We start from the raw sequence: 20301 nt of genomic DNA, 5'->3' as shown, positions 1-20301 counted from the left end.
ACCTAACAGCCATTATTCATCTGTAAGTCCTCTCTTTGAATATCACACGTAAATTAATCATAGAAAACATTGTACAATGCAACCCTGTCATTGCACGTCGTACAGACATGCATTCTGGTTGCAGGCTTTACTTTACAGTTATAAGAGACAAAAAATCAAGCGGGTTCTTTTCCCTAACTAAACCAAAGCTTGATTTTTTTGGTCCAATTGAAAAAAAATGAAATGAAATTCGCTTATTGTCACAAGTAGGCTTCAAATAAAGTTACTGTGAAAAGCCCCTGGTCGCCACATTCGAAGCCTGTTCGGGGAGGCTGGTACAGGAATTGAACCGTGCTGCTGGCCTGCCTTGGTCTGCTTTCAAAGCCAGCGATTTAGCACTGTGCTAAACCAGCCCCTGGTTCAGGCAGCCCTACCTCGCTGTGAACAGATTCAGCAGAAAACAAGGGGTGAAACTGGAATCTTCCTGACCTGTCCACCATATCCACTCATTGGATAAACTTGGATCATCAGCAGAATTCTGAACGAAGGTTTCCCCCTTTCCAACACTCTGAAGAGTTAAACCAGGAAAATCCTGACTGTACTAAACCTCACAATTCTCGAACCTGTTCCGAAGCAGAAATTCATATACCGTTTTTCCAAGAGATGCAAAATCAGCCAGAGACCTAAAAAGTAATTCTACTGATCTACAACTTAAGGATAGCACTGTGGCACAATGGTTAGCACTGCTGCCCCACTGCATCAGGGATGGGGTTCAATTCACCAGCCTTGGGTGCCTATTATGTGGAATTTCCTAATTCTCCCAGTGTCTTCATGGGTTTCCTCCCACCGTCCAGAGATGTGCAGGTTAGGTGGAATGGCCATGTTAAGTTGCCCACTGTAGTCCAAAGTTCTGTAGGTTAGGGTGAGGGGTTATTGGGATAGGGTGGAGCAGTGGCCTTGGGTGGAATACTCTTTCAGATGATCGGTGCAGACCGAATGGCCTCCTTCTGCACTGTCGGGATTCTATGGATCTTTCATGATTGAAAACTTCAAGGGAGGAGCAGTTGGACAACAGATTCAAATAATTCATGCTGGAGGCTTTTCATTTGAATAATAATTTTTTTAATAATGCACTCAGTGCAAGTGAAAAAAGACATTTGAAGAGCTACATATAATTTAAGAGAAAATGCTGTAGGGAGAGAAAAGAGCTAACGTTGAGTCCAGATGACCCTTTGTCAAAGCTTTGAACATAACCCTCGACTCCCGTGTCCACAAAAATCTAATACCTTATAGTTTCAATAAGACCACCCGTCATTCTTCTGAACGCAAATGGTTAAATTATGTTCAATGGGTAAACGCCCAACCCGTTCAACCTTTCCCAACACATGTATAATTTCTAACTGAGGAGACGGGTTGACTACCTGGTCGTAAATTTCCAATAGCTCTGAAGTTATGGTTTATTCTCCAGATTTCCAAAATGACATGGATCAACCCTTCATTTGGAAAAGATGCTCCTGCACATTCTTCATGACGCATGTCCAGGTTAAAGGTACTACAGAAATCCAAGTTGTTGTTGTTGTTTAAATAACTTGCCCGCAATGCAGCTATAATCCACACCTGTCAACATTTCAAAGACTGAGATGGCACAAATCCTCCGATCTCTGCTGAGGTCTGTATTGAGAGGCCCTTGTTGACACAGTTTAACAGCCTCAGAGTGAGAGAGACCGCGCTGGAGACCAGCCTGGACTCAGTGTGAAAGGCGCGCGCACCCCGCCGCCCGTGATTTTACTCACTTGCTGCCCGCTTTCCTCTTCGGTTCCGCCGCCTGTCTGCACGAGCCCAACTGATCCCGGCACCAACACTGCAACAGCTCGCGCCCCACGACCGCCTGCCCCGCCCACTCTCCTCATCCACGTCGCAAGACTAGCGTCACCGGCTCAGGGTCGCAGGTCATACGCATGCTTCCCAATGGGGGCGGGTTGCGGTGCATGCTGGAAGTTGTAGTTTTCGTTTCATTGACTTCTCTCTGGAAAGTGCTGCACAATCACAGCAGGTCTGACTGCTCTGACAAAGAATCATCCAGACTTGGAAGGTCAGCTCCGTCCTCCCTCCACAGATGCTGTCAGACCGGCTGGATGAGCAGAAATTTACTCTTAAATATTGTGATGAACAGTTACTGCCTTATCACCATGTAAGGTGATGTCCCCTATAAGACCGGGCTTGGAACCCTGGGGACTCCGCCTCTGGCTCCGCCCATCTGGGAGCCATACATAAAGGGCTGCCTCATGGTCTGTATAGCAGTCAGCTCTCATCCATAGCTGTAGCATAGTTATTAGTCTAATAAAGCCTTCTTTACCGTTTAATCTCTAAGCATCATTATTGAGGGTACCTCAAATATTGAGAAGTCTGTGGTAGTAGAGGTATTATGGTACCTGGTAATGCTGGAACACCATTGGTAGAAATTGTATGCTTCCTATTGGTCAAGCTGCATGGTAGCTCCGCTCTGCTAGGTGGGGTATAAGAGCCCGTGCTGCCCCAGCAGCCTTCATCCTGTACCTGAGCTGCTGGGGGAAACAGCTTGCTTATTAAAGCCTTCAGTTGGACTACAACCACGCTTTAGTGGTCATTGATCGTGCATCAATTTAATAAGCTAGATTTTAAAGGATGGAGCTCCGAATCAAGCCGGAGTGTCTGCAACTCCGCCCCCACGTGGCAAACTCAGCGGCAATCTTCAAGCACTGGCTGGCGTGTTTTAAAGGATATCTCGGGACGGCCAAAAACACACCCTCGGGAGAACAGAAAATGCAAGTCCTGCACTTGAGGGTGAGCCCGGAGATTTACACCATCATTGAGGAAGCGGAAGACTTTGATGCGACAATAGAGCTGCTAAAAGGACATTATATTCGGCCGATAAACCAGGTCTACGCCCGACATCTGCTAGCGACGAGGCGACAAATCCCTGGGGAATCACTGGAAGAATTCTACCGTGCACCCCTGGTGTTAGGAAGAAACTGCAGCTGCCCGCAAGTTTCAGCGAGTGAACATACTGAACTCTTGGTCCAGGTTGCTTTCGTGGCAGGTATGCTGTCCTCTCAAATCCGCCAGCGATTGCTGGAAAAATACACTCTAGGTCTCAAGGAGGCACAGGCCCTCGCAGGCTCCCTGGATGTGGCCTCCAGAAATGCCCATGCTTACGTTCCTGACCGCGCAGCAGCTCCCTGGGCAGTGTGGAACACCTCCGCAGCCGACCCCAAGACATCCCCCATCCCCCCACAAGCTTGCGCTGCAAGGTGGACTGGCAACCCCGGGGGGCCCCGCTGCTACTTTTGCGGGCAGGCCAAGCACGCCCGCCAGGGCTGCCCGGCCTGCGCATCCACCTGCAAGGGATGCGGTAAAAAGGGCCATTTTGTGGTGGTACGCCAGGCCCGTGCGGTTGCTGCAGTGTCCGGCGGCGAATGCGGACTGCCACCACAAACCTCTCCACGGACCCCGTGCGGCCAGCGGGCGCCGCCATCTTCCTACTCCAGGGCCACGCGCGGCCCCCGGGCCACGCGCGGCCCCCGGGCGCTGCCATGTTGTCCCGTGGATGCCACATTAGATGGATGGGCGCTGCCATTTTGTGCACCCCCAGCCATGTGCGACCAATGGGAGCTGCCATCTTGGATGGACCCCCAGAACCCCAGCTTGGCTGACCACACACTGCCCGAAGAGAACACTCAACTGCTGCGATTAGCCTCGGTGACTCTGGATCAGTCCCGACCTCGAACACTCTCAACTGCTACAACGACTGTATTTATCATGGAGTTCCCCCTCCCTCACTGCTCCAAGGCCCTGAAGCGCTGCCTAGGGTTTTTCAGTTACTACGCCCAGTGGGTCCCCAACTATGCGGACAAGGCCCGTCCCCTGATCCAATCCACAGCCTTTCCCCTGTCGATAGAGGCCCGCCAGGCCTTCAGCCGCATCAAAACGGACATTGCAAAGGCCACGATGCACGCCATCGACGAGTCCCTCCCCATCCAGGTCGAGAGCGAAGCGTCTGACGTAGCTCTGGCGGCCACCCTCAACCAAACTGGCAGGCCCGTGGCTTTCTTCTCACGTACCCTCCATGCTTCCGAAATCCGCTACTCCTCAGTCGAAAAGGAGGCCCAGGCCATAGTAGAAGCTGTGCGACATTGGAGGCATTACCTGGCAGCAGGAGATTCACTCTCCTCACTGACCAACGGTCGGTTGCCTTCATGTTCGATAATGCACAGCGGGGCAAGATAAAAATTTGATTTTTATCAAGATAAGATTTTGCAGTGGAGGATTTAACTCTCCACCGACAACTACGAGATCTTGTATCGTCCCGGGAAGCTAAACGAGCCTCCTGACGCCCTGTCCCGTGGCGCCACCGCACAAGTGGACCGCCTCCGAGCCCTCCACGAGGACCTCTGCCACCCGGGGGTCACTCGCTCTTTCGACTTTATCAAGACCCGCAACCTGCCCTACTCCATCGAGGAGGTCAGGACAGCCACCAGGGACTGTCAAATCTGCGCGGAGTGCAAACCGCACTTCTACCGGCCAGAGAATGCGCACCTGATAAAGGCTTCCCGTCCCTTTGAACGTCTCAGCATGGACTTGTAGCCACCTGAGTTGGCCACTTCCTGACTGAAAATGGAGAACCGCCAAGGCTGAAGGGAAATTCAGCCAACACAGGCAAAGACTAGCAAATACAGAAATCATGTATATTAGAACCTGCAAAACAACCAGACAGCACTGAAACCAGCAGCCATCTACATAGTAATGTAGCAGCCATCTACATAGTAATGTGCGATTCCCAGGCACAATGGCAACAGTTAAGGTAAACAAAGCCAAGCCAGACTCCTTGGCGCCAGCAGGAGCCAAGACAAAGGAAGGCCAACAAATATTTAGGGACCGCCTAGCGATCAGGGAACCGCTCCAGCATTGGAGAAATCGATCCAAGTGATCAGAAAGCAGTCCAATCACTTGGAACCAGGTACGGGGTCCGTCCCGAAGGGAGGGAAGCCCCTGGGGACTAAAGTAAAGCCCCCAAGTTCAAATCGTCCTTCTTGACAGGGTCACTCAGCAATGCGAAGCAACCCCTGAGAGTGAACTGTCCAGCTGCCTCCAAGCAAGTAAGTCTCCAGTCAACGCTCGCTACGAGATAGGTGCTCCTAGCTACCAGTCCATACCAGCTTTTGAATCCTGCAGATTCAGGACCTGAACGAAAGGCCATTTGTTCCCCTGACCTGGTGGGCCAGTCTGAAGCTAAGTATAGGCCTGTTAGTGATAGAAATAGCCTAGAAAGTAGAGTTTATGCATGAGATGCGATTTACTGTGTATAATAAATGTGTATTGATTTGAATCTTACTAATTGGTGTGTTGAGTTATTGATTACGTGAACACTCAAGTCTGTGGTTGTAGAGGTACTACGGTACCTGGTAATGCTGGAACACCATTGGTAGAAATTGTATGCTTCCTATTGGTCAAGCTGTATGGTAGCTCTGCCCTGCTAGGCGGGGTATAAGAGCCCGTGCCACCCCAGCAGCCTTCATTCTGTACCTGAGCTGCTGGGGGAAACATCTAGCTTATTAAAGCCTTCAGTTGGACTATAACCTCGCTTTAGTCGTCATTGATCGTGCATCAAAGTCCAAAGCCATTGTTTTCAGACTCCACCACAAACACCTTTTACCTAACTGCCAACAGCATCTTTCCCACCACCATTACCCCTCACTCCTTTCTGAGGCTGAACCAGGCCATTCACAACCTTGACACTCTGAACTCAGCTTCTCATCCCATAACATTTCCACCACCATGACTACTCGCTTCGACCCAAGGCTGAGGAGGGCTGGGAAACCTGGGGCAAGGCCATACCATAGCAAGGCAGCCTGAGCCAGCAGCAAGGCAAGATCGTTCAAGGGGCAACTTGAACCTCAGGACTGAGGAGAGGAGAAAAAGCCTGCTCTTTCAGGAAATGTATTTATTTAAATCAAGAAAGATCAGTCAGTATGAAGCAACATTGTCAAAAGCACAGAAAATTGAATTAAAGACAAAGCAAGAGGACGAAGCTGGGCAAAAAAACAGTTTGTCATTTTACTTTTAGAAAGTTTGAAGTATTGAGCAGTGCACAAACTGCACGTTCATTCTCATCCACCAAAAAATATGGAGGAATTATCTAATGACTTCAACTTGCCAATCCCGGAGATAGCACATCTCCTGAAAAAGTTGAACAAGATTAAGAATTGGAATCTTAAATAGAAACCGAACTACAAGATACTGCTGATTCTTCTGCAGAAGTGAGGGAAAAAAAACCACCCTGAAAGACATTGTCTTATGGCCAAATTGTGTTCCACCGGAACAGCAGGCCAGTAAGTGTAGAAACTGGGGGAAAAAGTGAGTCTGAAATAAACATAGCACAGAGTAAGAGCCGGCAGAGGGAAGCCGCAGGGCTCAGCTGGACTGTAGGTCTGGAGTGCATTTGCTTCAATGCAAGAAGTATAACAGGTAAAAGAGATGACCTGAGAGCCTGGATTACGGCATGGAACTATGATACAATTGCAATTACAGAGACATGGTTCAAGGAGGGACAGGACTAGCAGTTGAACTTTCTGGGATATCGTTATTTCAGACGGGAAAGAAGAGGAAACAAAAGGTGGGAGAGTTCCATTGCTGATGAGGGAGCAGATCAGAGCTGTGTTGAGGGAAATCATGTTGGAGGGATCTTGTAGTGAGGGATGATGGGTGGAGCTCAGGAATAAGAAGGGTAAAATCACAATGTTGGGAGTGTACTATAGACCTCCCAGCAGCCTGCAGGAGACAGAGGAGTAGTTGTGTAGTCAGATACTGAAAAGGTGTGAAGAAAATCAGGATAGTTGTGATGGCCGATATTAATTTCCCCCATATTTCTTTTTCATTTACAGGATGTGGGCATCACTGGTTAGGCAGCATTTATTCCCCATCCCTAGTTGCCCTTCAGAAGGTGGTGGTCAGTTGCCTTCTTGAACCGCTGCAGTCCTTGAAGTATAGGTACACCTACTGTGCTGTTAGGGAGGGAGTTCCAGGATGTTGCCCCAGCGACAGTGAAGGAACAGCAATATATTTCCAAGTCAGGGTGGTGAGTGACTTGGAGGGGAACCTCCAAGTAGTGGGGTTCAGGCACGGACCTCCACTGTTGCGGCCTGCAAGACAGCCATCTTGATGCACACCCCATTGATCGCCCACTGTGGCCCCTGGTCCTGCAGAGTGACGCCAGTCATATGGGTGCCCCACCCCAGCCACCCCGGTCATGTGTACTGGCAGCGCCTGTCATTCGAGGAACTACTGGATCAGGCATGCCATTTAAGACTTTGGCTGAGTCGGGAGATAGTGCGACATATCTGCCAGATCATGGCACACCTTGAACTGCAAGGGAATGGGGGGGGGGGGGGGGGGGGGGGACACCCACTCCCAGTGGTCGACAGTCGCCCTGAACCTTTATGCAATGGGGTCCTTTCAGGCGCCAAGTGGGACCTGTCTGGACTCTCTCAGAGCTCGGTGCACAGGCGTATCCACATCACCACGGAGGCCCTATATGCCCAGTCGCCACAATATATCAAATTCAGTGTGGATCGCGCCCACCAGGATGCCCGGGCAGCGAGATTCACTGTCATTGCCGAGATGCCCCAGGTCCAGGGAGTGGCCAACGGGATGCATTTCGCCCTACTAGCACAGGCCCGTGACAAAGCGACAGGGGTTCCACTTGATGAACGTGCAGCTGATGTGTGACCATGCGCTGCGCATCATGAACGCCTGCGCGTGATACCCGGACAACTTCTGCGCGCGATACCCGGGCAGTATGCACGACACGTTCTTGCTGGTACACTTGATGGTTCTTGACCTCTTCGAGGCACCCCCCCCCCCCCCCCCCCCCGGCTGAGTGGCTGGGTCCTGGGTGACAGGGGCTACCGCTGCGGTCGTGGCTGATGATGTCTATCCGGAGACCACAGACCGACCCCAAGATCCACTACAACGATGCCCATGGAGCGACCAGGGGTGTTAGACGTTTAGTTGCTGTTGTATAAAGAGTCAAAGGTTCTGCTCCTTTTCACCAACACCTTTATTTCACTTTAACAGACTCTGCAAAAAACTCTATCATCACATCACCTGACACAAAGGCCACCTGAAGCCCATATACATATCAGTGTCAGTTATTGGATACTGAAACATAAATGAGACAAGTAATTGGAATGTCTCTTAACCCATTACCTAACAGTCTCCCCTTCCTTGGAGAAAAAAAAAATAATTAGGTGAAAACAAAATTACAAGAAACTTAAAAGAACACATGCAATTTCCCCCTTCTTTTCTTTTCATTTTTGGAAGAAAAAAAACAGTCACAGAAACAGGTGCCCTTCATTAATAATATCCAAAAGTTTCTGTGAACAAGCCCCTCTTTTTGTAAAACAGTCTGACAATTGATAGCTACTGTCGACCCATTTAATTTTTGCTATTTCCCCTCTGTCCAACGTCTGCTTCAAATTTGCGATGTCTATCCTTAACCTTTTTTCATTGACACTTTTTGTAGAGTGCACATTTTCCCACAGGGATTTATTGTCAATGTGACATTCGATAGATATATTACTCAAATCCCCCAATCCCAAAATTTCTGTCAATATCTGAGATATATAAAAGGTCATATCAACCGCCTCTACAAGGCTTAACGTCTCAGCAGCCAAAGTGCTTTTGACCACTCTCCTTATTTTCTTTGTTTCCACACAAGAGGGCAACGTTTACCATTGTTCCCCAAAAGGAAAATTATAAAATCTCCTGCGCTTGAAACCCCATCATATAAATTTGCATAGGACGCATCACTATAAACTATACGTTTCAAGTGCCTAAGGTCACCTAAAACCAGGAACCTCAAAACACACTCCTGCATTTTTATTTTGACCAACGCTTTATTTGCTCTTATTATGTCTTCCACTTTGGGATCATTCATTTTTGTACTCAACTCTAAGACATCAAATCTCCCGTCCAGTCTAGTCTATCTACCTAACCAATTCAGTTGCCCAATTAAACTTTGCAGTTGCTCTTTTTCCATCTTTGAAACCATTGCGTCTTTTTGTGAAACCCGGCCATGACTAATTGTTATTGGACTGATGCTTTCCAAATAAGATTGCTGACGTAAAGTTGCCCCTAACTTAGTCTGTCCGATTTCCAGTCCACTATATTTAAATGCACCAGAAGCCTGACTTCCAACGCTGAATTCTTTCCTCAAACCAGAGATTACAATAGCTTCGAAATCACTAGTCCCGCCCCACAAAAAAATCATCGACATGCATCATAAAGATGCCAGAAAGCTTTCCTTTATAGTGCCAGTAAAACATTGACAGATCTGCTTTCAACTGGCAACAGCCTAACTTGAACAAAACTGACCTTACCGAACAATACCAGACTCTAGATGCATCATTGCAAAAAGGCAGCTTTTATATCTATAGATTTGCATTCCCATGCCAAGAATATTTTTAAAATAACCTTTCCTGCCATAAGTGAATCTACCCTTAAATCCTGATCTTCTACGTTTTCTTCAATCCGCTTGCCACAAGCCTGGCCTTTGCCTTATAGGTTCCATCCAGAAGAACCTTTTCTGTGCAAATCCATCTGTGGGATAGAACTCTTTGTCCCCTATCCGGTACTTCCGTGTATACCCCAAATTCACTCCAACTATGCAGTTCTTGCTGTTTGGCATCTTTGATAACTTTTTCATCTAATCTATTGGAAGCCACCAAAATTTCATGTGCGTGTGGGCTTCTACTCCTATCAGTATTCATAGTCTTACTCATGTTCCGAGACCTTGATAAACTACCTCCCCATCTCCCGCCTGGTATCTCGTTCTGTACTGCTTCTGCTTGATCTTTCCCTTCTGCTGTGGGATGTGCTTTCAATAGTTCTTGACCTTTTCCTGCAGACCTATTCACTATCAGATGTACTATCTGAACTGGCACTGCGTTTCTGTGCCCTCCCTTTTTGAACTTCGTGTTCCAATCCATTGTCTTGACTCTCTCCCCTGAATGCTGTACATTCAACCAATGTTTATACTTTCCAGTGGCCTTCCCTGCTCTACTAATAATAGTTGCATCCTTCCATTGACTAGACCCTTCAGGCAAGTATGTCACTTTTGTACCAACTTTTGGCAGTTGTCCTTTCGGAAAAATAGCCTGTTTTAATCCATCAGAAGTGTTGTGTTCCTCTACAGAAACCCTGTCCATATCAGTTAACTGGTCTTCATAGTTCTGTAACACATGGGTACCAGATGACCCTGCTTTCTCGTCATGTCTGTCTGCTCTGTCTAAATTTGAAAATTTGTAGTCCATACCCATTATCCTTGATGAATGTACCCGAACAGTTTGATTGCTATGTTGCAAAATAATTGTTTTGCCATCTATGCCTATGATCTTCCCTGGGCCTTTCCATTCATTAAAATTGTCTCTCTTATAGTATACCATGTCTCCTTGCTGAAAAACGGTATTTGATGGCTGTACATTAAGCCTAAAGCTCTGAATTCTTTCAGAGACTTCTGCTTCCAAAAAAGCTTTCCTACTGCTATGTAATGCATTTAAATGCTCAGCAAAGGCAGAGCTAATTGTAGTCTCTTCCCAAGCTGGAGGCTGGTCATCCAAAATGGATGGAATTTTAGGATTACTAACAAACACTAATTGATAGGGACTATAGCCCCCAACCATCTGCAATGAATTCTTTGCATGTACCGCCCATGCTAAAGCTGAATTTAGCTTGCAATTCGGTCTATCTGCCAAAATTTTCCAAAGCATAGCATCGATGACAGCATGGGTTCTTTCACAGACACCATTACTAAATGGGCTTTCTGCAGCCGTATTCATAACTGTGATATTCACGTTTTCACACATATCCCTAAACTCATCATGAGCAAATTCTCCCCCATTGTCCGTAAGGAATTTTGCCGGTGGCCCATTCCTGTCCCTATCCATTTTCCACGATTTGATCCAGAATTACTCTCTTTTCTTTACTTCGTACAATCGTTGATTGACTAAATCTGGTTGCTAAATCTACAAAATGCAAAATAAATATATTATTGTCTTTATCCCAGATCTTAAGGTCCATGGCCACAATGTCGTTAAAATCCCTGGCCAAAGGTAGGGTTACTATCGGTCATGTTGGTGTCCTTCTGTACTTCCTACAAACTTCACAGCGATCACTAACCTGTTCTATCAGTTTAATGTAGTCTTCTTTTTTTTAAATAAATGTTTTATTAAAGTTTTTCCAATGAGCGTTTTTACATAACAAAAATAGAAATACAGATAGTAATAAAAAATAACAATAAACATATTCCAAAGCTTACAGTGAAACTACTTACACAAGATTAAATTCTTTTTTAAACAGAACAAGGTGGGTTTTGTCTCCATGCCCAACTCACATTATATCAACAGTACCCCCACCTGAACCCCCTCTCTCCCGCCCCCCCCCCCCCCAGGATGCTGCTGCTGCTGACACTTACTGCTCCCCTAGAAAGTCAAGGAAAGGTTGCCACCGCCGGGAGAACCCCATCAAGGACCCTCAAGGCGAACTTTATTCGCTCCAGGCTGAAGAACCCCGCCATATCGCTAACCCAGGTCTCCACACCCGGGGGTTTTGATTCCCTCCACATTAGCAAGATCCGTCTCCGGGCTACCAGGGAGGCAAAGGCCAGTACCTCGGTGTGGTATTATCAGGTATTGCAGTACCCGAGAGGCTGAAGACCATTGGTTAAACCTAGGAGTTTACCATTGGCTGTTTGGTATGTAGCTCCGCCCTGACAGGCAGGGTATAAGAACCGGTGCCGTCCCAGCAGCCCTCATTCTGTACCGAAGCTGCTGGTGAACAGTTCTAGTCTATTAAAGCCTTCTGTTATGTTACTACCTATTCTTTAATCGTAATTGATCGTGCATCAATTTAATAGACTAATCCGAATTAAGCCCGATCGCCTGCAGCTGGATCTGCACTCGCCCGACGCCAGGAAAGACTTTACTCACTGGCTAGCATGTTTCGAGGCTTACATCAACGCAGCGGACCCCGCGCCAACGGAGGCTCAGAAGATAAATGTCCTGTACTCCAGACTGAGCTCCAGCATGTTCCCATTGATCCAAGACACCACGAATTACGCAAAAGCAATGGAACTCCTCAAAGAACACTACGCGCAGAAGACGAACACGCTCTTCGCCAGGCGTGTACTTGCCACACGCTCGCAACTACCTGGTGAGTCCATCGAAGACTTCTGGCGGGCCCTAATTCCACTCGTCCGGGACTGGGTCTGTCAGGCCGTCACGGCCACTGAAAATTTGAATCTCCTCATGCGTGATGCCTTCGTGATGGGGATTGCGTCGGACCGCATCCGAGAACGATTGCTGGAAGGGGCCACGCTCGAACTGGCGGAGACGAAAACCTTGGCGCTCTCCATGACGGTCGCATCCCGTAACATACAATCGTATCCCTCCCGCCACGCTGCCCACCCTTCTACGCCTGGACCCCGCCGACGACCTCCTCAGCCGGGGCCCTGCCTTCGCAATACGCCTGTGCCGCACGCCGAACCGCGCACACCGGGGGTCTCCGCTGCTACTTCTGCGGTCAGCAGAAGCACCCCAGCCAACACTGCCCGGTCCGCAATGCAGTTCATAAAGCCTGCAGTAAAAAGGGCCACTTCGCGGCTGTGTGCCAGACCCGCGCAGTCGCTGCGATTGCGCCCGCTATCGCCCCCGCCCCCACTCCAGACGCACAATGGGAGCCGCCATCTTCTCCTCCCGGGTCCATGTGCGACCAATGGACGCCGCCATCTTGTTCCCCTTCGGCCACGTGCGCCCCATGGGTGCCGCCATCTTGTCCCGACCCCACAATGTGCACACCATGGGTGCCGCCATCTTGTCCCGACCCCTCAATGTGCGCACCATGGGCGCCGCCATCTTGTCCCCCACAGAGTCTCCGGATATCCCGACATCGGAACCGCACACGCTCGCCACCCGAAGCATCCGATGGCTAACCGCAGCTCGCATCGATGACGCTGGACCAATCTCGCCCGCACAACCTGGCCACCGCGTCGACGACAGTTAAAATCAACGGCCACGCGACCTCGTGCCTGCTGGACTCCGGGAGCACCAAAAGCTTCGTTCACCCAGATACAGTAAGGCGCTGCTCCCTCGCGGTCCACCCTGCCAATCAAAGGATCTCCCTAGCCTCCGGATCCCACTTCGTCCCGATCCGAGGCTTTTGTACAGTCACCCTCACGGTCCAGGGCATAGAATTTAGTAACTCCCGCCTCTATGTCCTTCCTAATCTCTGCGCTGCACTCCTGTTGGGCCTGGACTTCCAGTGCAACCTGGAGAGCCTCACCCTCAAATTCGGCGGGCCCTTACCCTTACCGTTTGTGGCCTCGCGACCCTCAAGGTCGATCCCTCCTCCCTTTTTGCCAATCTAGGAGCAGACGGTACAGCACCCAGGACAAGACATTCATCAGGTCCGAAGTCCAGCGGCTGCTTAAGGAGGGTATTATCGAGGCCAGCAACAGCCCCTGGAGAGCCCAAGTGGTAGTGGTTAAAACTGGGGAGAAACACAGGATGGTCATGGACTACAGCCAGACCATCAATCGGTACACGCAGCTCGACGCGTACCCCCTCCCACGCATATCTGATATGGTCAATCAGATTGCGCAGTACCGGGTCTTCTCAACAATTGACCTGAAATCCGCCTACCACCAGCTCCCCATCCGGAAGTCGGACCGGCCATACACTGCCTTCGAGGCGGACGGTCGCCTCTACCACTTCCTTCGGGTCCCTTTCGGTGTCATAAATGGGGTCTCGGTCTTCCAAAAAGAGATGGACCGAATGGTCGACCAGTACAGTTTGCGGGCCACCTTTCCGTACTTAGAAAATGTCACCATCTGCAGCCATGACCAGCAGGTCCACAATGCCAACCTCGATAAATTCCTCCGCACTGCCACTCTTCTCAACCTGACCTACAACGAAGAGAAGTGTGTGTTCAGCACGACCCGGTGAGCCATTCTCGGCTATGTTGTCCAAAACGGACTTCTCGGGCCTGACCCCGAGCACATGCGCCCCCTCATGGAACTTCCCCTCCCCCACTGTCCCAAGGCCCTCAAACGCTGTCTGGGGTTCTTTTTCTACTACGCTCTGTGGGTCCCAAACTACGCGGACAAGGCCCGCCCACTCATTCAGTCCACCCAATTCCCCCTTGCGGCCGAGGCAAAACATGCTTTCGCCCGCATCAGAGCAGACATCGCCAAGGCCGGGATGCGCGCAGTGGACGAGTCACTGCCTTTCCAAGTAGAAAGCGACGCTTCAGACGTCGCCCTTGCCGCCACTCTAAACCAGGCAGGCAGACCCGTGGCATTCTTTTCCCGCACCCTTCATGCCTCTGAAATTCGACACTGCCCTACTCCATCGAGGAAGTAAGGACAGTCACCAGGGACTGCCAGGTCTGTGCGGAGTGCAAGCCGCACTTCTACCGGCCAGACCGTGCGTGCCTGGTGAAGGCTTCCCGTCCCTTTGAACGCCTCAGCGTGGATTTCAAAGGGACCCTCCCACCCACCGACCGTAACACGTACATTCTCAGTGTGGTCGATGAGTACTCCAGATTCCCCTTCGCCATCCCATGCCCCGATATGACGTCTGCCACCGGCATCAAGGCCCTCAGCACCATCTTCGCTCTGTTCGGTTTCCCCGCCTACATCCACAGTGACAGGGGATCCTCATTCATGAGCGATGAGCTGCGTCAGTTCCTGCTCAGCAGGGGTATAGCCTCCAGCAGGATGACCAGCTACAACCCCCGGGGAACGGGCAAGTAGAACGGGAGAATGGGATGGTTTGGACGGCCGTCCAGCTGGCCCTACAGTCCAGGAACCTCCCAGCCTCTCGCTGGCAGGAGGTCCTCCCTGACGCTCTGCACTCCATCCGGTCACTATTGTGCACCGCCACTAATAACACACCCCATGAACATGTTTTTACCTTCCCCAGGAAGTCCACATCCGGGGTGTCGCTCCTGACTTGGCTCGCAGCTCCAGGACCGGTCCTTCTCCGTAGGCACGTCCGACTCCACAAGGCGGACCCCTTGATGGACAGGGTTCACCTGCTCCACGCCAACCCTCAATATGCCTACGTTGAGTTCCCCGACGGCCGCCAAGATACTGTCTCACTCAGGGACCTGGCACCGTCAGGTTCCACCTCAATACACACCCCCACCAATGCACCCCCCCCCCCACCTCCCACCACGCCACCAACATTGACCCCACCAGACCACCCACCCCCTCCCCTTTTCCGCACAAGAGGTCGAAGAGGACTTCGGCATGCTCCCGGAGTTCCCCAATGACTGGCCAGCATCAGCACCGCTACCACCGCCATCGGTGCCACCTCCACCACCGCCAGCACCGACTTCGCCGCCACCGTTTCGCCGCTCCCAACGAAGCACCAAAGCACCGGACCGGCTGAACCTTTGACGGACTCTGGACCGTCAACGTGGACTTTTCTTTCCCTACCACTGTACATAATTGCACTAATTGTATATAGTTTCATGTCACCCCCGCCGGACTCATTTTTAACAGGGGGTGAATGTGGTGAACCACTGTAATAGGAGATGTAAGGTAGGACCTGCACTACAGGTTCGCCGGTAGCTCCTGCCGGCTGGCTCCGCCCACGGAGTACTGTAGAAATTTGCATGACCTCCAGTGCCCTGCCATTTCGCCAGCTGCAGCAGGAGGCCACGCATCTGACTGTAATAAAGCCACAGATGTACCCAACTTTAGTCTTTGTGCAATTGATCGTGCATCAATCGCCAAGTACCGAAAGCTCCTCTCCACTATCCTGAGCGGGAGCTCCCTCAGTCTCTCCTCCTGGCCCCTACCGTGGACCACGAACAGCTCACTCTTCCCCACGTTCAACTTATACCCCGAGAACCTCCCGAAGTCCCCCAGGATCCGCATGGCTTCCCTCATCCCCTCTAACGGGTCCGAAATATACAACAGCAGGTCATCCGCGTAGAGGGAGACCCGGTGCTCCTCCCCTCCATGCACCAGTCCCCTCCAATCCCCCGAAGTCCTGAGCGCAATGGCCAACGGCTCAATTGCCAGGGAAAACAGCAATGTGGACACCCTGTCTCGTCCCCCGATGCAGCCTGAAATATTCCGACCTTAGCCGGTTTGTAGACACACTCGCTACAGGGGCCTGATACAGCAGCTTGATCCACCCTATAAATCCCTCCCCAAATCCAAACCTGCCTAGCGCCTCCCACAGATACTCCCACCCCACCTTCTCCGCGTCCATCACAGCCACCACCTCCACCTCTCTCCCCCCCCCCCCCCCCTCCGAGGGCACCATGATAATATTCAGGAGCCTCCTCACATTCGCGTTCAGCTGCCTGCCCTTAACAAAACCCGTCTGGTCCTCCCCAATCACTCCCAGGGCACAGTCCTTTATTCTGGTGGCCAGAATTTTTGCCAACAGTTTGGCATCCACATTCAGTAGCGATATCGGCCTGTAGGACCCAAGCTGAAGCGGATCCTTCTCCTTCTTCAGGATGAGCGAAATCAATGCCTGCGACATTGTCGGAGGGAGGATCCCTTTCTCCTTTGCCTCATTGAAGGTTCTCATCAGGAGCGGGCTCAACAGCTCCGAGAACTTCTTATAAAACTCTACAGGGAAGCCGTCCGGGCCCGGGGCCTTGCCCGTCTGCATGCCTGCCAGCCCCCTAACTACCTCCTCCAACCCAATCGGGGCCCCCAGTCCTTGCACCCGCTCTGCTTCCACCTTTTGGGAACCTCAACCGGTCCATGAACCGCCCCATCCCTTCCCCCTCCCCGGGGGGTTCCGACTCGTATAACCTTCCGTAGAACTCCCTGAAGACTTAATTGAACATCTCTGGACTCAGCACCATGTTGCCTTCCCTATCCCGCACTCCCCCAATCTCTCTGGCTGCCTCCCTCCTGCGCAGCTGGTGCGCCAGCATCCTACTCGCCTTCTCCCCATACTCATAAACTGCCCCCTTCGCTTTCCTCAGCTGTGGTCCCCGTGGACAGCAGGTCAAACTCCGCCTGTAATTTCTGGCGCTCGTTCAACAGCACCCCCCTCTGGGGCCTTTGCGTACCTCCTACCTACCCTGAGTATCTCTCCCACCAGTCTCTCCCTCTTCGGCCTCTCCTTCTTCTCTCTATGGGACCTAATGGAGATTAACTCTCACCTAATGCAGGGTAAGCACATTCCCTTTAGAGTGAAGGGCAAGGCTGGTAGAAGTAGGGAACCCTGGATGACTCGAGATATTGAGACTCTGGTCAAAAAGAAGAAGGAGGCATATGACGTACATAAGCAACTGGGATCAAGTAGATCCCCTGAAGAGTATAGAGATTGTCGAAATAGAGTTAAGAGGGAAATCAGGAGGGCAAAAAGGGGACATGAAATTGCTTTGGCAAATAATGCAAGGGAGAATCCAAAGAGATTCTACAGATACATAAAGGGGAAAAGAGTAACTAGGGACAGAGTGGGGCCTCTTAAGGATCAACAAGGGCATTTATGTGCAGAGCCACAAGAGTTGGGTGAGATCCTGAATGAATATTTCTCATCGGTATTCACGGTGGAGAAAGGCATGGATGTTAGGAAACTAAGGGAAATAAATAGTGATGTCTTGAGAAGTGTGCATATTACAGAGGAGGAGGTGCTGGAAGTCTTAAAGCGCATCAAGGTAGATAAATCCCCGGGACCTGATGAAATGTATCCCAGGATGTTGTGGGAGGCTAGGGAGGAAATTGCGGGTCCCCTAACCGAGATATTTGAATCATCGGCAGCCACAGGTGAGGTGCCTGAAGATTGGAGAGTGGCGAATGTTGTGCCCTTGTTTAAGAAGGGCAGCAGGGAAAAGCCTGGGAACTACAGACGGTGAGCCTAACGTCTGTAGTAGGTAAGTTGCTAGAAGGTATTCTGAGAGACAGGATCTACAAGCATTTAGAGAGGCAAGGACTGATTCGGGGCAGTCAGCATGGCTTTGTGCGTGGAAAATCATGTCTCACAAATTTGATTGAGTTTTTTGAGGGAGTGACCAAGAAGGTAGATGAGGGCAGTGCAGTAGACGTTGTCTACATGGACTTTAGCAAAGCCTTTGACAAGGTACCGCATGGTAGGTTGTTGCAGAAGGTTAAAGCTCACGGGATCCAGGGTGAGGTTGCCAATTGGATTCAAAATTGGCTGGACGACAGAAGGCAGAGGGTGGTTGTAGAGGGTTGTTTTTCAAACTGGAGGCCTGTGACCAGTGGTGTGCCTCAGGGATCGGTGCTGGGTCCACTGTTATTTGTGATTTATATTAATGATTTGGATGAGAATTTAGGAGGCATGGTTAGTAAGTTTGCAGATGACACCAAGATTGGTGGCACAGTGGATAGTGAAGAAGGTTATCTAGGATTGCAACGGGATCTTGATCAATTAGGCCAGTGGGCCGACGAATGGCAGATGGAGTTTAATTTAGATAAATGTGAGGTGATGCATTTTGGCAGATCGAATCAGGCCAGGACCTACTCAGTTAATGGTATGGCGTTGGGGAGAGTTATAGAACAAAGAGATCTAGGAGTACAGGTTCATAGCTCCTTGAAGGTGGAGTCGCAGGTGGACAGGGTGGTGAAGAAGGCATTCGGCATGCTTGGTTTCATTGGTCAGAACATTGAATATAGGAGTTGGGACGTCTTGTTGAAGTTGTACAAGACATTGGTACGGCCACACTTGGAATACTGTGTGCAGTTCTGGTCACCCTATTATAGAAAGGATATTATTAAACTAGAAAGAGTGCAGAAAAGATTTACTAGGATGTTGCCGGGACTTGATGGTTTGAGTTATAAGGAGAGGCTGGATAGACTGGGACTTTTTTCCCTGGAGCGTAGGAGGCTTAGGGGTGATCTTATAGAGGTCTATAAAATAATGAGGGGCATAGATAAGGTAGATAGTCAACATCTTTTCCCAAAGGTAGGGGAGTCTAAAACTAGAGGGCATAGGTTTAAGGTGAGAGGGGAGAGATTCAGAAGGGCCCAGAGGGGCAATTTCTTCACTCAGAGGGTAGTGAGTGTCTGGAATGGGCTGCCAGAGGTAGTAGTAGAGGCGGGTACAATTGTGTCTTTCAAAAAGCATTTAGATAGTTACATGGGTAAGATGGGTATAGAGGGTTATGGGCCAAGTGCGGGCAACTGGGACTAGCTTAATGGTAAAAACTGGGCGGCATGGACTGGTTGGGCCGAAGGGCCTGTTTCAATGCTGTAAACTTCTATGATTCTATGATAATGACCGCCTTCAGAGCCTCCCAAACCACTGCCACCGTCACCCCTCCTGTGTCATTCACTCCCACATAATTCTCAATACTCCTCATCCGCCCGCACACCTCTTCGTCCGCCAGCAGCCCCACATCCAGTCGCCAGAGAGGGCGCTGACCCCGTTCCGTCCCCAGTCGCAGGTCCACCCAGTGCGGGGCATGGTCCGAGACCGCAATGGCCGAGTATTCTACCCCCTCCACCGGCCTCTTTCCCGTTCTGCACTTGAAACGATCCAAGCTCGGATCCAAGACCGTATTAAAGTCCCCTCCCATAATCAGGTGACTTATCTCCAAATCCGGGATCCTACCCAACACGCGCCACATAAAGTCTGCATCGTCCCAGTTCGGGGCATATACATTCACTCGCACCACCCGGGCCCCCAGCAGCTTGCCACTCACCATTATATACCTGCCCCCCTTATCCGCCACGATGCCCCCGCCTCAAATGCCACTCGTTTACTGACCAAAATAGCCACTCCTCTGGTCTTAGAGTCTAACCTTGAGTGAAACGCCTGTCCCACCCATCCTTTCCTTAGCCTCGTCTGGTCCGCGAGCTTTAAGTGCGTCTCTTGCAACATGGCCACCTCCGCCTTCAACCCCTTTAAATGCGAGAACACGCGGGACCGCTTGACCGGCCCATTCAGGCCCCTCACGTTCCACCTGATCAGCCTGGTCGGGGGGGGGGTAACCACCCCCCATCCCGCCGACTAGCCATCTCCCTTTTTCGGCCAACGCGTGCCCCCGCCTCTCTCCTCAAGCTCTCCCCCCGGCAGCCCCTCGCCCGACACTCCATCCATACCCCTCACCTGGCGCCCCTTCAGTCAGCAAAGCAGCACCCCTTCCCACCCACCCCCCCAAACCCCACCACCCCCCCTCCCGCCGAGCATCCGCTTAGCTCTGGTTTCCCCCCCCATTGTGCTTCCGTGAGTCAGCTCACCCATGCTGACCCCGGCCGCTCCCGCCTCTATCTACCAACCCTTAACTTAT

General features: G+C 50.8%; 1 protein-coding gene across 2 annotated transcripts in view; it reads right to left on the bottom strand.

The window, feature by feature from the left end:
• The window catches only part of dym (dymeclin), a 782339-nt gene extending 780445 nt beyond the window's left edge, over positions 1–1894 (bottom strand). For both annotated transcript variants that reach the window (XM_072497436.1, XM_072497434.1), the window contains exon 1: positions 1773–1894. The gene's annotated coding sequence lies outside the window, so the exon portion shown is untranslated. The remainder of the gene's footprint in view (positions 1–1772) is intronic.
• Between the last annotated feature and the right edge of the window lie 18407 nt (positions 1895–20301).

This window comes from Scyliorhinus torazame, chromosome 3 (assembly GCF_047496885.1).
Source record: "Scyliorhinus torazame isolate Kashiwa2021f chromosome 3, sScyTor2.1, whole genome shotgun sequence".
NCBI classification, from domain to species: Eukaryota; Metazoa; Chordata; class Chondrichthyes; order Carcharhiniformes; family Scyliorhinidae; genus Scyliorhinus; species Scyliorhinus torazame.
The sequence above is the reverse complement of the archived record's forward strand: the minus strand, read 5'-3'. Positions and strand labels throughout refer to the sequence as shown.